This window comes from Pseudopipra pipra, chromosome 19, assembly GCF_036250125.1.
Source record: "Pseudopipra pipra isolate bDixPip1 chromosome 19, bDixPip1.hap1, whole genome shotgun sequence".
NCBI classification, from domain to species: Eukaryota; Metazoa; Chordata; class Aves; order Passeriformes; family Pipridae; genus Pseudopipra; species Pseudopipra pipra.
The window spans coordinates 551,521-564,834 of NC_087567.1; the positions used below are offsets into that span (position 1 = coordinate 551,521).

At 44.1% G+C, this 13,314-nt stretch overlaps 1 long non-coding RNA gene across 8 annotated transcripts in view; it reads left to right on the forward strand.

Moving 5' to 3' along the window:
* The window catches only part of LOC135424400 (uncharacterized), a 35,278-nt gene extending 26,024 nt beyond the window's left edge, over positions 1-9,254 (forward strand). For 7 of the 8 annotated variants that reach the window (XR_010435192.1, XR_010435190.1, XR_010435188.1 and 4 more), the window contains one exon: positions 6,056-8,971. This is a non-coding gene — a long non-coding RNA (uncharacterized LOC135424400). Of the gene's footprint in view, positions 1-6,055; positions 8,972-9,095 lie in introns of those variants that run through there. The other variant, XR_010435193.1, reaches the window with a different exon arrangement.
* Positions 9,255-13,314: the final 4,060 nt, after the last annotated feature.

The window sequence follows — 13,314 nt, forward strand, 5'->3', positions numbered from 1 at the left end:
GAGATGTAAGGTCACTTGTGATACATGATGAAGAGCTCATGTACACACTGAAACAGATATGCCCATCTGTGCACTTGAAATTGCAAAAGAAGTGGGAGATTCTGCAAGAAGGGCTGTTACAAGCCTGTGCACGAATTTGTGCTAAGGGGAGTGGCAGAAGATGTGATGTGATTTCTGCTATGTAGATCAGTGCAGCTGAACAATACATGTTCCTCTTTTCTTAATGATGTTCTAATTCATCAGAAAGTATCCATATTGGCAGCTCAGGAAAGTTGTTTCTTGTGCCTTTAATCTGCATCATAGGTAAAAGAAATCCTTCAGGTAAAGATTTGGGCCTGTAGAAACCCATGCCATTTGAATGTTAATACCCCTTTCGACAAGGAATGGTTACAGCACATTATAGAATCTAGAAACAACAAATTTATTTTTTTTCCTGCAGGAATTTCTGCTGCTGCAGAATTCAAGAGCCTTTCCACCATCCCAGAGCTCAGCTCACACACTCAGGGAGCAACTTAGATAGAGCTTTTGCTATCCTTGGTGCTTGACTCCAATTCTGCTAACATATACAAACCATGGTCTCAGTTGAAAGCCTGTCTTCTGTCTGTGTGCTCTCACTGTCAAACTACCTAACCAGGAAGAAAACAAAGACCACTTCAGCCCTTCCCTACCCACAGCTCCCAGAAAACAATAGTTTGCAGGCTGGCATTTTGCTTATTGAAAGAGGCCAGCGACACAGGGCCCAAGTTAGAAAAAGGATGCATGACATACAAGGTAATACAGAGCATCAAGCACTTCCCTGTGCATGAGGAATTTGTTCCAAGAAGGGCTCTGACATTGCAGCACACACATTTTGGGTAGTGGGTCCCAACTCAGAACCCATGTCTGTTCCAAACATATTCCATGTGGTCCAGCACTGCAGAATGTTATTGGTCCTGGCTGAGAAGGGGACAGGAGCACTTCATCATATCAGAGCATAGCTTTAAGAAGGTCACTTGATGACCATGGATGGCCATGACCTCTCCCAGGGTGTGAGAGCAGAGGGTTTTCTCCCATCAGGTTGGGGAGGAAGCTCTGGACTCCCATTCCCAGAAAAGGTGTAATATAGAATCAAAGAGTCACAGAATGGTTTGCATTGGAAGGGGCCTTCAGAGATTGTCTGGTCCAACATCCCTGCTCTGGGCAAGGACAACTTTCACTAAATTAGGTTGCTCAAAGTCTCATCGAACCCAAGCCTTGAACACTTCCAGTGGTGGAGCACCTGTAACTTCTCTGGGAAATCCATTCCAGTGTCTCACCACACTCATCCTGAAATATTTCTTCCTTATATCTCCACCTAAGGAGTCCTTCTGCTGTGCCTTTTGCAACCGGACCTCTCTATCTCGTATTGGCCTTTTTAGCCACCAGCGCGCTTGTAACGCATGTGTGTAGAGCCCTTCCCAAATCTTCATTTGTGAAGCCTGGCCATGATGATTATGATGATATCTATTTGAAATTTACAATTTTTCAGGTTAAACCCATTGGTTTCTTATAAGCCTGCTTTAAGTATTGAAAGGCCTCAAAGAAAGTATCTTTGGAACCTCTGTCATTGCCAGGCTGAACAATCCCAATGACCAGATGTGGCACTAAGAACTATGGCTTAGGAGCATGGTGGTGTCTGGTCAAAGGCTGGACTCTGTGATCTTGGAAGCGTTTCCCAACCCTAATGATTGTATGATTCTGTGAAGTATGTCAGCCTTTCTTCATAGGAGGGATGTTCCTGCTCTTGGCCCTCCTCTGTAATCACTCTAACTGGTCCGGGTCCTTCTTGTGCTGGGGGCTCCAGAGCTGGATGCAACAATGCAACACTGTAGGTGGCATCTCACAGATGGGAAGAATCACCTCCCATCACCTGCTGGTCACGCTTCTTTTGATGGATATTGTTGGCTTTCTGGGCTGCAAACACACCTTGTTTGTTCACATCCAATTTTCCATCCACCAATATCCATGAGTTCTTCTCTGAGTAGCTGCTGTTGCCTTTCTGTTAGGTCCTGCTCTCAGTGGCATGTAGCAAGTCTGTCCTGTGCAGTGCTGTCAAGCTGGGACAAAGAGCCCTTGGGATGTGCCTGGATCACCAGGGACTATATTGAGAGCCTCTGAGTGTGACTTTGGGGACTGAAAATCTTTGCCTTCCCAGTGGCCAATGACAAAGCCAGTGTACTCAGAGAGCACTTCTGGGTTTTTGCTGTGGTGCTGTGCAGGATGTGGACCCATCCTTGTCACAGGAGTGCAGCACATGGCCAGGTAGCTCTGGGCAGGCTGAGGGAAGATCTAGTTCGAACAGCAAGTGCTCTGTGGGTTGAGGGTTCTCTAGGGGTTGATGGTCACTCAGCAGTGCTTTCAGGATGATCATCATGTCTGTTCACAAAAGAGATTAGAAAACAAGAACCTTCTATGGAATTGGTCACAAACCCAAGGTAGCTACTCACATGTGAGCCAGGCTGTGGGAAAGAATTTCTTCCTTGCTCCTTAATGCCCTCTCAGTACTCAGATGACATTTCCTCCAGCTGCAGATCATTCCAGCTTTATTTAGTTGAAGGTTAAGTGGGTTTGGCCAGTGTTCCTGGGTTTGGCCAGTGTACCCTGTGTGCTTTCCACAGCTATATAGCAGAATATATACATATGGAGTTTGTGAAGTTATTGCAGTAAAGGTACATGAAAGATATGTCCAATTCCCAATTTTACTTAAGGAAAAATTACAGTATTGTGTACATTTCTGTGTAGTATATTATGAAAATCAAGGAAGATAATTGAAACAATATTCATAAAATTCTGACAAAATAGTGAAAATGTTACATCCTTAAGTGCAGTACGCAACAGTCCTACTATATCCATATGGAAGTACATATGGATATTCAGGTCTTAATTCTCACATTGCTTTACAACTTTTCTGTACATGAGCAACATGCTATTTCCTGATATATTTCACAGTCCTAAACTCTGGTGACACCTTCTATTGTTACAAATAAAGTTACAGTGGTTTTCTGTTTTTTTAAATACTCAGAATACATTGATTATATTTTACTGAATTGTGTTCTCGAATTCAAACTATTGGCAGCTTTCCCTGCTGTGATTGTCTTATGTTGTCCAAAAACAATGCAAAAAAAATTCAAAGTTATGAAGAAGTTTGGGTTAGCTTATGAAGCCTCACACAATTTCTACACATTGACTGAAATGGATTTGGAGGAAGTAATGACAATTTCAACTTGATGATGTGTATATGCTCTCAGGCACAATGTCAAAGTCAGGTAATTTTCAATGTACAGAGAGAAGAACATAATTATCTGTGCTCTGCCAAGGAGGTTGAAGAAAATGCCTATGTACTGAGCTCATCTCAAATATGAAGGTTTGTCATAAAACAAACTGTTTGTTGCCTGCCTGTTGCCTTTTCCAGAAGCCACATTGTCTAGTGCAGCACTGACCTGTCTCTCAATGTGACCTTCAAGAGAGCCTTTCAAGGCTCTTTTCAGGTTACATCAACAGCTGAGAAGATAAATCACAGATTCCCACTGCTGCCAGGACTTAGTGGAAACTCAACAGGCAATGGCTGGAGAAATTAATTCCTTTTTATGTGTTTTCTCTGATATTAATGTCTACTGCTCTTTGCCACCACTTGCAGGGTGACACTGATAAACACAAGGACTGGCTAAACTCCAAATCCCTATAGCTACAAGTACTTTCTTATGGAATAATTATATGATATATATCATTTAAATAATGATGGCTTCAATGTCAGAACAAAGAAACAACATAATAAAAGAGCTGGAATGCAAAGCTGAATTCACTGGTCCAGATTTATCTTATTCAACCTTGTGTGGTTGACAGATGTTAAACTCATCATCATCTATAAGGTCCAACAGACCAGGAAGACAAAAGGCATGTGCAGCAGCATAAATATCCTTCCACTGTGAGCATGATAAAGGAAAAAGGCATTACTGTGTTTTTTTACCAGGGAAACTTTCAATAGAAAAGACATTTGAAAGTCTTAGTTGTTTTGGTGGACTACCATAAATCCTTGCAAATCTGGTCTTCTTGGTCTTACAAATCCCAGCTGACTACTCCTAGTGACATCTCACAGTATATTTCGTGTTCTAGAGGAACTCCTTTGCTGACATTAAATTTAAGACACTGTAAAATTAAAAAGAAACATGTTAAAATTTTTATTTTTTAATTTGCCAGTTGTCTCCTACCTTGATCTAAATATGAATACACAAAAAGGGATAATTCTTCAGCTGATATTTTAGTACTCAGCTGTAAAACACCTTGTTCATTAAAAGAAAGAGCTTTAGACCATCGAAAATGTTATCAGCTTTTGAGATTTTGACTAAACAAAACATAAAGTATAAAGGAAGAGAATTTAGACGAAAAATGTAAGAGATTTACATATCTTACTTGAAAGTGCATTGGTTAAATCATTCCAAACCAGCATGATTTCATGAATGGCTTAGATGCATATCAGAAGTTTGGCAGATGATACAACCCATGACATTAGCACAGGGTTGCATAAATCTTCCAGGAGATTTATATATTAGCAAAAGCTTTGCATGGACATATACTGTCATTAGTGCTTTGAACTGAGAGAACTCACAAAGGCAATAGAAACACAAGTAAGAAATACTGAAGAGTAATTTAGCAGAAAAAGTCGAACTAAAGCATATGGAAAAAATAACCTGAAATTCTTAGGTAATCTTTGACAAAATATCAGTGAGGCTTTTTTTTTCCATCTCTGCTCTTTGTTCACAGGATGAGGATTCGCAGAAGTAAGTTCAATGAACAATATCAAATAAAATAGACTAAATAAACTAAACAATACATTCAAGTTTCAAGGCAAAGTGGGCAGGGAAAAGTAATTTGGATTTTATTTATAGAGGTCCAAGATGGAAATAAGCATCAGAAGAACATCATGGAAAATCATTGGATATCCAGGGCTTTTGTGCCATTGAAAGTATCAGTATAGATAGCATTTCTTTAATTTTCTGCAGCTTAATCAAAGAATCAATTATAGAATGGTTTGGGTTGGGAGGGGTCTGAAAGAGCCTTGGACAGGGACACCTTCCACAATACTAGGTTGCTCCAAGCCCATCCAACCGGGCCTTGGACACTTCCAGGGATGGGGCAGCCACAGCTTCTCTGGGCAACCTGTGCCAGGGCCTCACCACCCTCACAGGGGAGAATTTTTTTCTGATATTTAATCTAAATCTCTTCTCTCTGTTTAAAACCTTTATCCCTTGTCCTGCCACTTGGCATGGTGAAATCAGAGAAAATTTGTAACCAGCCTATTCTTGAGTGTTCTTCTGTAAGAAGCAAAAATTGCCCAGACTCATGTTCAGTCACTTGTCCACTCACAAGAACATACCCTGAATAATCTGAGCAATTCATCCTTTGTGGCAGCTTTATCTTCTTTCACAAAGCTGACCTTTCTCCCACTGATGACTAATTTATATTTACTGGCATATTGGCCTATAAGCTTCTTACAAAGAATCCAAAGTCCTCAGTTCTGTTGGTTGTCTCCTCTAATTTAACAGATATTAGTAAATTACACTGGAGAAATGTCCGGTTTGTAATGTCTTTGCAGTGCACTGCACTGTGCCAGGGGATGGCTGCACACAGGGGAGGCCAATCACTTATTCTGACAAACCATTAGCTGATTTCTTGCCAAGCTTTTAACCTGTGCCAGCTACACTTCTCCTAAATAGATTTGAAGGCATAACTGGACAGCTGGCATTTTCTGGGACCATTCCCAATAGACCCTGCATCCAGCCTCACCATTCTGGATACAGAAATAATTTACTTCTGTAAGTATAAACAGTCCTGTGCCAGTTGACCTAAGTTCCTGGACATGTTTAATTTGCTAGCGTAGCTGTAGTGTTCCTCTGGAAAGGTTTGGAGGAGCAACAGTGAAATCTGTCCCTGGGAAACGAAGGACCTGCTGGGAGAAGCAACAATACCTTGATGGAAAAAGGAAATTAAAAGTGATTGTGCCTCTGTTAACTTTCTGCCAATGTTTCCATCTCTTCAGGTCTGGACTCCACTAGAGATGAATGCAAGGCAGAGCAGAATCAGAAGAGAAGAGGCAGAACAAGGGTAGACTCCGGCTACAGGCAGAGCAACAAGGATTGGGCAAGGCTCTGCGGTGCTGACATTCCCATGGAAGAGGAAGTATTTTGTTGGGCTGAAAATAAATCCTTCTTCAGATGGAGAGGCAGCTGCCTCACTCTCTGCCATCCCTCAGCAATGGCTCCCCCTCCCCCATGTTCTGTGACTGTGAATTCAGGAGTAAGAATCACATGCCAGCAAGGCAGCACAGGTCGAGTGGGAAAGTGGAGGCATCTCAAGACTGCTGATCTGTATCCCATTAGCCCCCATGCATGTTTTTTCTTCGTGCTATTCATCTCATGAACTGGAAGGCTTCCCTTTGTGCGTGGATGAGGAGATAGTGGTGGAAATAACACACATTTTGAATTACACTGCTAAACATCTTCAGGCTTTGTAAAACTGTAAGTGTTTTCATAATATATCTTATCTCATTTGGAAGCTGAGGATGGGGTGGACAAATGGGTGGTCGTGACCTTTGAAAATCATCTAAGCTGTTCCAGGAGTAGAAATCATCAGCTAATTAGTATCTGGCTGGCAGTTGTTAATGAGAACAGTACCCCTGAGGTTCATAACAAGGCATTTATCTTTCAAAATCTTCATCAATACCCTGTGAGTGAGTCACAGACTGCATCTTTGGCAAATTTGCAGGTAACATTAATCCATGGGAGTGGCTGAATATGGCCAAGATTCAATCCAGGGGGACCGTGATAAACCTGAGGATGAGACCAATAGAAACCTCTTGAAGCTCATTAAGTAGTGCAGTTTTCCAGCTGGGGCAGAATCCCACTGTGTGGACAGGGAAGAGTCTCAGCAGCAGCCCTGCTAGGGAGGATGTGGGGGTTTTGTGAGAGGCAGTTTGACTCTAAACCAGCAGTGCTTTGTCATCCTGAGGAAAGCAAATCCCAGAGTGGGCTGCATTAGGAACATTGTGTCTAAGAGACTGAAAGAAGTTACCCTCCTGTACTTGGGGCTGCTGCAGTCACACCTGGAATACAGTACTGCATTTTGGGCTCTGCAGTTCAAGTTGGATGTGGAGAAACTGGAGCGGGTCCAATGAAGCGCTACCAAAGTGGCGCGTGACCTAGAGCACGTTACCTGGGCTACAAGCTCCCAACAAGTAGAGGACAACGACCTACCCTTACATGTTCCACCATTTCCTATCTACACTTCCCTCAAGCCCTCTGTTCCTTTGGTCAGAATGTGTCTGCCCATAAAGAGTGGAAAGCAGCATGGAGTTAAAGGTGAGTCTGTAACTCCATGGTCTCTTCTTTGCTAGAGTGACTGGATTCATTCACAACTTCCTGTTGGTAGGTAGAAGTTTTAGGTATTTCCAAGAAAGCAGCTCCATCACAAGTAATGGTGACTTGGGAAGACAAATACCATAATTCCAAATGTCCCCCAATCTTCTTCCCTCAGACTTAATTGTTGAACATTATATTACATACATTATATGGTATGAAATACTCCTTTGGTCAGCTGGGGTTATCTGTCCCAGCTGTGTCCTCTCCCAGCTTCTTGTACCCCCTCCAGCCAATCTACTGGTGGGGCAATGCGAGAAGCAGCAAAGCTTGGCACTGTGTAAGCACAGTTCAGCAATAATGCAATCATGCCTGCTGTCACCAACACTGTTTTAATCACAAATCCAAAACACAGCCCCATGCAAACTCTATTAAGAAATTTAACTCTATGTAGTGGTTTGGACTTTGTTTTCCCCCAGAGGCTAAGAAAAGTGGTAGACCCCAAGGGGTGGAAACCCCTGGAAGTTTTGAAATTCTGTCCAATGGGCGCTCCTGCAAAAATGTAAACATATCACAGGCTCACCAGAAGAGATGAGTTGTAGTTTGTTTGTTGAGGAGAGGTGGCCATGTTGTAGAGCCACAAGGAAGGGGCTCTGAGCCCCTTGGGCCCTCTGGGGCCTCCCAGCACCTGGCTGGGGGGGACTGCAAAGAGCTGGAACAGTGCTAGGCTGGACTAAGTGTCTGTAGTTAAGCCGGGGGATGTTTTTCTCCATGGGCACAGAGCAGCAGCCGGCAAGCACCAGAGAAACGGCGGCAGAGAGCCAGGACAGATAAGACCTGAACTGAAGGAGCAGCAGAAGCAACATGCAGCACCAGAGAAAGGACTCCTGGAAGGAGAGCTGGGAAAAAAGAGAGCCAGCAGCTGAGAGACAGAGTTCTGGGGTAAGACTGTACCAGCCCCCCAAAACTCCTTTGAGATCCCTCTGAGAAAAGAGGGAGATGGACTCCTATTAAGGAGAAGAGTTTTAGACATGCAGCACTGGAGAGAGAGAGGAGCTAAGAAGCTCAGAGCGTCCTGGAGCTGGACCGGGACGGCCAGATGGAATGCAGGGGGGGGGGGCCTTGGCTCCCCCCTCACACTGCTGCCAAGGTGGCAGCCTGAGAGACAGGGCACAGAGGCCCTGCAAGAAGGAGCTTGAGTCTCCTGGAGATACCAGACCGTCACGAAGACCCCCCTGTGTCTTCGTGATATGACGTGGTGATACGACCTTGTCTGGGGTTACGAAGCCCATGGAAGACCCCTTTGCCTGCGTCAAGGGGGCCAAGGGAGCTTGGGTACCTCCCTCATGAGTGCTGGCAGAAAGCCAGCTATCAGCTGCTGCATGCATGAGAAGAAGAAACCTGCTGCCTCAGAAGATGCTGCTGCTTAAGGACTGGAAGGGATCTGTCCTTCTTTCCCTCCTGGACTTTTATTTGGAGGAGAGAAGAGATCTGGTCCATTGTAAATACTATATGTCATGGTAGAGATAGTTGTAATCGTGTGTATAATGTGATATGGTATTTATTTGTACAGTCATTGTAATATATTCCCTTTTTCCCCACTTTGAGTCTGGTGTGTTTTTGTCTGGAAAAAACCCATCTCACATTGGGTTGAGTTGTGGGAGGGGGGATGGAGCTAGGAAATTGGATTTTGGGGCTATCTCAAACCATGACACTCTATCACAGCTAAAACCAATCCTTAACTTTTGGTGCAGAAAAGAGATGCTAATAGAATAATAGAATCAACTGGGTTGGAAGGGACCTCCGAGATCATCAAGTCCAATCTTTGATCCGCTACCGCTGCGGTCACTAGGCCATGGCACTAAGTGATGTCTCATTTCTTTCTTTAAGGTGCTGCTGCAGTGGAATAGCCTGTGTAAACACACCTTTTTGAAGCTCAACAGTTACCACAGTCTGTCCCACCAGCTGAACTGATAGTTGAACTGTAGTACAACTTGATGCCCGAGGATCATGTTGTCAGTAGTTCCTAAACTGCATGAAATTGGTGGCTGTTCCTTGTTTAAACTAATGAGAAGAATTAACTTTACTCAATGAAACAGGTGAGCTGAAGCTTTCTCACCTGTTTGGGGACTTTGTGGTCTATCTGTTTCTTTCACCTAAGTTTCCTATTGCACCTCTTTCTGACAATGTTTCTTTTGTCAAATCACAATAAATTACAGTAAATATCTCTTCAGCCTGTGTGAACCCAGCCTCTTGCCCCTTGTCCATAGATGAGCTCCAGAGATGGTGTGTCTGCACATTAGCTTGATTCCAGTTCTAGTCAGCAGAGCAATTTAAACTATTCCCTTCTTGGTTACAGGAAGGTCCTGGTACCAGATTTCTTCTCACTCTGGAAAAAAAAAAAAAAAGCCTCAAAATCCCAAACCTACTAAACACAGCAGGCAGACACTCCTGGATTCAGAGCAAGACACAGTCTTACAATTTCACAGTTCACAAGAACACAGAATGGCAGCTTGGTGCTGATCTGTTCCAGTTGCATAGGGAGACAAGGTTGAGCTCATTGGCCTGCGCTGCCTGTGTGTGAGGATGCAGCAGCAAGTTAAACCTTTGGGTGTGTCCTTTGGTGTTGAAAGTTGGAACCAATGACAGGTTCCCATCCCCTTTCACGTGAGAATTATCAGAATGCTGCAGTGGCACAGAAAGGATCCCTGGAGTGCAGTGCAATCCCAGATAGTAGGGACTTGTGCTGGCACCTGACTTAGTGGCACAAAAATAAAAAAGTAATTCAGGGACATGACGGTCTGGCCTCAAAACTCAGACTGTCTCTCTCTGTTAAAATGTCTTTTCTCCATGGACCTTCTGTATGTTTTCTTACTTAAATGGGCTTCTATTTCTAAGCAAAAGCTTTCTGCAGAGCAAATACATCACACACATCCCAACCTCATGGGACTACGCCTACATTCTCTGAAGATTATATAGCAACTAGACTAAAACCTTAGGGGTCACATTTACTCCTGCACCCCACTTATGCACTCATTAATGAAACAGTAAACCATTAATTGCAACTTCCGAAGAAGTTGTCAGTTGTCAGGTAAAGCTTATTGCAGTTAACTGAGTTATTCTCCTTCCCAAGACCAGTTTTGGTGATTCAAAATACATTCAGCCTGTCCTCCAGCCCTCACAAATGCATGTGGGTCTTTCGTGCACATCCAGGGACATACAATTCCCAGCTCCATCAGATTTGCTTTTTGTTGCACTTGCATTCAGATTTCTTCTGCTAATAGCTGTGCAAACAATCCTGTACCTCAGTGAAACAGAGTCCTGGTGTTAAACACGCCATCTATTTAATGCAAGCTGGAGCCAGGTGATGAGAAAACAGATTCAAATGACAGCCATACCTAGCACTGTTCTTGAGGTACTGTAGTCTCAGCTGGACAAGGCAGATGTGATTCATGGTGGCAAGCAAGCCTGAAGCTTTTCTCAGCTGGGAATTCAAGCTCTAACAAGTAGAGAGCAACAACCTGTCTTTACATCGTCCACTATTTCCTATCTGTAGCAATAAAATAAACAGATACAGGATCAAAGCAGATATGTCACAGACAAGAAATATCTCAGCTGAGCTCCCATATCCCTCCAAGGCGTTGGGAGAGGAGATGCTGTGAGTGTTTAGGGAAGATCGTCTCAGCACAGGTAAATCATGAACCTCCATCATCCAAAGGATGTTAAGCAGCTAAGGAATAGAGGCATTTTAGTGTAAAAATGAGGACACAGGGCTACTTGTTGGAGCCTTTCCTGTCAGCTGCTGGCTGCTTGTTACCTTAAGCAAAAGAATATCACACACAAAGAGGCAAAGTTTTTGATGATGTCATCAGTAGGACATGTACACCGCAAGTCAGAGCTACAACCCACAAACTTATCTTTTGGGGTTAGCAGGGAAAAGGAACCAAGAAGAAATATCTTTTTCCCCATCTGATGAGCTTGCTCTCCCTGCACACCCACAGGCACAGTGCTTCTCTAATTACTGGAGTTATTAGTGTCCTGGCCTTAACCAGCCACTGCTCTCCTGAGTGAGAGAAGTCATGATGGAGAAAAGCAGGCAGAGTTTGCAAACTGGCTGCTGGCAGGTAAAGGGGTCCCTGAGGAACCCCCCAGTATGTGGGTGTTCCTGCCAGGGATGCTGGTGTGAGCAACCCTATTGCTGCCCACTGCTGGCTCTGTTACACCGTGGTTATCTGGACTATAGGTGTTGGAGGCTTGTTATGGGTGTAGTCCTGCCCTGATGAGAAAATTTCAGGTCAAGATATCTTTCCTGGTCTGCAATATAGGAGGATGAAAATAGTAATGTAGAGGGAGAATAGACAATACCTGTGCTTTTACTGGACTGGCAGGTCAACTTGTCAGTCCTTCAGTCTTAAAACACATCATGGGCATCAGTATTCAATCAGTGTCACTGAAAGCCAGCAAAAAGTGCTAATTAAGGAAACTAATAGGAAATTCCAGGATGAAAGAGCAACAAAAGGTATGACGACACTTTTTAAATTGGCAGAGTTCTTGCAATAACTCTTCTGGGAAAGGTGGAATAGCTACAAACCTTGTGGGAGAAGCCTCTACCACTCATTAAATCCCTTGCATCTAAAGCCAGTCACAGATGTACCAAGATATCTGTGATTGTTGGACAATCTGCACTATAACAAGAAAATTTGGATTGAGTTTGTTGTTGCCTTAACAACCTAGATGGTAACTTAATATTTGATCCACATGGGCTGTGCAACACTCCCCCATTAGCTCAGAGGTAAGATGAGAGCACAACAGCAAAGGGTGACTGAAAATAAGAGGTGAGAGCATTAGCAAAAATCACGTGTTCAGTGGGTTTCCCAAATAGGCACATCCCAATGTGCCTATTGACATCCCAATGATGTCAAGTCCCCCAGTTGTGGTACTTTGGAAACTGTTAGGGGAGCACGGACGGCTCTGTATAAAGACCCGGTGGCATCTCGGCTGAAATATTCTGTGCTGTCCCAGCACTACACACTCAGAAATTACTGACTCAAGGGGTACAAAGATAGAATTTTGAGACCTTGGGGAAACAAAGAAGCTCCCTTGAGTGCGGAGCCTGGAAGAGTTCAACTTATGGCTCTCGAGCCTTGGCCAGCACCCAAGGGGCACTGGTGAGCCACACACTTGCTTTTAGGTGGAACAGATCCCTGCAAATCCATCCTATGGGGCATTGCCTCCCATGGCTCTGTCTCAGGCACATCACATGAATCACTTGCCAAATTCAAAACCAATGTCAGTCTGAAGCAACTCTCAGCTGGAGCCAGCATTACCTGGAACCAGTATCACCGAGCCCAGCCTGTGCTGCTTTGCCCAGACAAGGAGAGGCTGTCAGAGACTGAAGTGTTTGATGATTTATGCATTCTAGGAGACTTTTGCAGGCTTTGACTTTTTGATGGGCAACTGGGCCCATCCCCCCTCCTCCAGCGCAGAAGAAAAGGCGGGAAGAGCCGAGCTTGCAGGCTTTTGACTGTTACACTGTACCTCTGATGGCCCATGGGAGCCCATCCCCCCCCTCTGCCTGTCGGGAAAAGGGCGGGAACCAGGCCAGACACAAAAAAAACTCAGCACAGACCCAGGAGATGTTGGAGGCTCGAGGCACGGCCCGTGACACTAACCATGGATATAACCCATAATTTCTTGGAGTATGGGGGTTTCCCTCCTTCACCCCCAGCAGATCACTTCACCACTTCAACTGACAGACATGGAAGCATCGCTGGACCCCGTGGGCGGTGACTATAGACAACTGTCCTCTCTCAGCTTTTCTTTCTCTTACTCTCCCTTGCTCTTATCCTGTCTTTCTCTCCCCTATGCATTTTTCTCCTCCCTAGAAAGGTTACAGCACCCAAAAATGTTAACTTACCTACTGATTCAAAATTGTTAAAATAAA